The sequence below is a fragment of the Mus caroli genome, chromosome 4, assembly GCF_900094665.2.
Source record: "Mus caroli chromosome 4, CAROLI_EIJ_v1.1, whole genome shotgun sequence".
NCBI classification, from domain to species: Eukaryota; Metazoa; Chordata; class Mammalia; order Rodentia; family Muridae; genus Mus; species Mus caroli.
In genome coordinates this window covers 74,266,322-74,270,906 of record NC_034573.1, presented here as the reverse complement: position 1 = coordinate 74,270,906, position 4,585 = coordinate 74,266,322, and positions in this window count along the sequence as shown.

Here is a 4,585-nt window from a genome sequence, read left to right as displayed (position 1 = left end):
GAATCAGGGAAATGCAAATTAAAAACAACTCTGAGATTCCATCTTACACCTGTTATGATAGCTAAGATCAAAAACTCAAGTGGCAGTTTATGTTGGTGAGGATGTAGGGCAAGGGGAATACTCCTCCATTGCTGGTGGGGATGTGAACTTGAAAACTACTTTAGAAATCTATTTGTCATAGTTTCTGAAAATTGGGAATGGATCTACCTCAAAGCTGAGCTACGTCACTACTGGGCCTAAATCCAGAAGGTGCTCCTCCATAATACAAAAACACTTGCTCAACTATGTTCATAGTAGCTTTATTTGAAATAGCCAGAAACTGGATTTCCTTCTTCTTAAAAGATAAATTTTCCATTGTTGTAGATATACCACTTGCCATCTATCTATCTGTGGACACTTAGGCTACTTAAATATGTTGATGTTCCAGAATGCTGTTCTCCACCAACAATACAGCCTTTGCCCTTCTGAACTCCTGAAAGTTGTGATTACTCAAAGAAGACTTGCACAAGATTGGGCACATTAATGTTCTGTCATTGCAAGGGGAGAACCTAATGGGAACCTGCTCATCGCCAAGGATCTATGTGCAATTAAAAGAAATTAGGGGACAGTTCACAAGACCACACCTCTTGTGTGTGTACACTGTATATTTGTGGTATACATTTGTAGAGGGAGAAATACTTGCTTCAGTGGTGTATTCACCCAAAATTTGTCCATGATCCTTTATCTAATCCACAGCCTGTGTAAGTATCCTTACTTAAACTTGCTGTTTCACAAAACAAGACTTAAGTATAGTCATTTCACCAAGCTATGCTGACCTTGGCACTATCTGGCATGAAGAAAGTTCTATTGTTTCAGGAAAAGATTCTTCAAGGCTTGACTATTGTGGACCAATGCTGAAATGATCATGACAGTGGAGGCATCTACTCCTGTGGGCACATCTAGTAGTAGATTTCTAGACCTTGTGACAATTCTATTCTGAATTTTGGGGCAATGTCCATACTGTGCTTCAGTATGACAGACCAATCTGTATTCTCACCAACAGTGTACAAGAATTGTCCCATTACCTCCCATATCCTTGCCAAAAGGTATCTTTCTTCTTTTGATAAGAACTTGAGGCAATATCATTGTGATGTTAATTTGCATTTCCCTATGATCAATGATGTTATCAATTTCTAATATGTACAACAGTTTAACTACTAAATGAATTATGTTATTTACACATTATTGTTATTTATTTTGAGTAGCTATATAGATGGAAATATGAAAGCAAAAATGTCAGGGACATTTAATAAAAAGAGTCAAGCATATTAAGTTTCAGGGTACAAAATATATGTACAAAAGAAGTGGTCTTACTTCTGCACACTTGTGTGCACATGTGACTGAATCAATAATAGTTCTTGAGCACTTCCTGTACGTCACGGCCTGTTCTCAGTATTTTCTCAAGGTCTACTTTTCTTAGGTCTAAATTTACCCCCCCCCCCCCCCCGTGAAAATAGAAGCAGTCTCTTTAGTGTTTTTCCTTCCTACCTGGAGTGATCTTAAACTTTGTCAGTAGAGGGTGATAGCGAGACACAGTAAGTATAGTGCTTCTCAACCTGTGGGTTTAGACCCCTTTGGGGGTTGGCAAATGACCCTTTCATAGAAGTGGCATATAAGTCATCCTGCATATCAGATATTTACATTACAATTCTTAGCAGTGAAAACTCACAGTTCTGAGGTAGCAACGGAATAATTTTATGGTTGGGAGCATCACAGCATGAGAAACTGCTTGAAGGGATCACTACATTGGGAAGGCTGAAAACCACTGCTACAGAAGATTCACACCCCCACACCACCATGACTCGTGAAAGCTTTCTCCTACAATCTATAGAATACATTTTTGGCAGATTCCACCAATAGGTCATCACAGCAAATTTGCTTCTATTGATTGAGCTACAGCTGGACCCTTATGAGTGAATGATGAGGTTTGGATGAGAAGAAGAGAAGGATGCATCCTTAGGTTCTTCACTTGGATTGTGTCATTAATGCCTGTAGGAGCCTTGATGGCTGAATGAAAATGAGGACATGACCACTCTAAGATACGGTTGAGGAGATGGGTTTATTGTAGATATGAAGGGGCGAGTAGACAGAGGTGTGTGGAAAGGTCCAGACTGAACGAGGTCATGGGGAGAAGGTAGTGAGAGAGGAGGCAAGGGGGACCAGGCTTCTGAAATGTTGAGAATATACAAACAGACCATAAGAAGATCTTTGAAGAAGAAACATGTTACATGTATGTCGTCACTGCCTTTATATGTTACATGTATATTGTGGTTTCCTTTATGTGGCAAAAATCGCAGGTGTCTCATGTGACTGCTGTAAAATTTCCATTTCTTTCCATGTGTGAATATTAATTTTGTAATCAGATAGATACATATTCAATCTAGAGATAAAATTCTGAGTACTCTCCTCTGGACCATACGCTTCACAGACTCATCTTACCTATTCAGCAAAGTCAAGTCAGCCAGGCTGCCTCCCATGTCACTTCAAGCCCTTTTCCCAAAGTACTACCTGCTTCAGAAAAGGGACACCAGCAAAGGACAACTGTCAACCTATTCAGCACTCAAAGGGGTGGGGGTAGGGGAACTGTAGTTAATTTGTAATCTTCATAATTACAAACCCACACAAGTAAAAAGCATTCATTATGGTTGTAACTGAACTGGGCCCAGTTTGTATACTTCCCAGGACTATAAACTCCTACTATTTCCCATAGTGCATAGTATTCTTCAAATAAATTTGGGAAGTAAAACTTCAGACATTATTTCTTGTGCTGGCTAGTTTTATGTCAGCTTGACACAAGCTAGGGAAAGTGGCCTCAACTGAGAAAATGTCTCCATAAAATCAGACCATAGGCCTGAGGGAGAGACCAATCCACTTGGGTATGGCCACCCAGGGGTTGTGGTTCTTTAAGAAAGCAGGCACAGCAAGCCATGGGAAGCAGTCCAGTAAGCAATGCTTTTCCCTGGCCACTGCATCCGCTCCTGCCTGTGGGTTCCTGCCCTGTTTTGAGTTGCTGCTTGCCTACACTCTTTGGACTGTGATATGTAAGCCAAATAAAGCCTTTTCTGTTGGAGACCATACCGTGAGAAAGTAAGCCTTTCACAGCTTCCCACCCTAATAAGCCAAATGGCCTTGTGTTAAGGAGCTGGTCGCCTCCTCCTCCCTATCTCTTGCTGGCACTGAAGACCCTAAATGATTGAATTATAGTCCCCTCTTCCTTATCTCTTCCTGACTTCCAAGACTTCTAAGGACATGAGTTATGTGCTGAGCCCAGTCTGACACCCAGGATTGTTAAGGAGATAAGACTCAGAGTGCCTCCCACCTGCAGTCTTAATTTGGCCTTCATGTCCCCAGATGCCCACTTCTTTGTTCTTTGTTAATTCCCCCTCAGCCCCTCCCTATTTCCCCTTCCTGTGTGCTTACTTATAACCTGATGTTTCAGCCTAATAAACTGAGACCTTGACAGGAATCCTCCTTGGTCTCCGTTCTTCTTTCTCGCTCATTTCTCTTTCAGGTTTGAGGTTCCCCTCGCACCCACGAATAACTGGGTCCTGCTGGATGGAACACTTTTCTTTGAAAGTTGCTTTTTCATCCTGATTCATCATAGCAACAAACCCCTAACTAAAACATTATATAAATTCTTTCTCTCTTCCTCTTTGTCCAATTTATTTTTCTTGAATTTTCAAGCCATACTCTGACAACTAAATCTTGCTCTTAGAAACTGAGGAAAAGTCAGCTTTGTTTTCTGACTCCTGAAATTGTCAATTTTTTTTTATGAGATCGTCTTTTCCGTGTAGTATCTTGTATCTGCTGTTCTCTTCTCCCAGCTGATTGAGGTTTTATGACCATGTTCCTCAGTTTCCATCTTCTTCGATTCATTTCATCATCAGACTCTAAAGTCAGAAAACTCACCGAATTTAGCCAAAGGGAATCTTCTTAAATCAATTACATAACATTTTTATCTCTGTGTGTTTTCTTTATTATCCTCTGTTTTTAAATCTCAGAACGCTTGAATTTCTCAGATTGACTCTTGCATTTCCTGCCTGTTCTTGATTATTTCCTGCTTTTTGTTTTGTGCTTTATCTCTTGGGAGATTTCAACTTGATGTTTTTAAAAAAAAAATGGTTTAAATTCCTGCCACTGCTTTTTATTTTTTAAAGTTTTGTTTCTTTAAAACAAAATAGAACAAAACAAAACAATCTATTCTAATGCATACTGCTAAATGAAAGATCTCACATATGGAGTAGCCCCAACTTAGGAAAAGCAAGATCCCCAATGCAGCAGTAGCTAACTTTGACTGATAGAAGCAAGGAAGAGTCACAGTGGGCTGTGTTACCATAGCTGAATTCTACAGGGAATGCAGCCATGCAGCCATCTCCATGATTGCTTGACACCAAGAGGCAGCAGAGGATTTAGGTTTTTTTCAGTGTCTCAGATTACCTGAAGGTTTTGTACCTGGATTTTCCTTTCCTTTCCTTTCCTTTCCTTTCCTTTCCTTTCCTTTCCTTTCCTTTCCTTTCCTTTCCTTTCCTTTCCTTTCCTTTCCTTT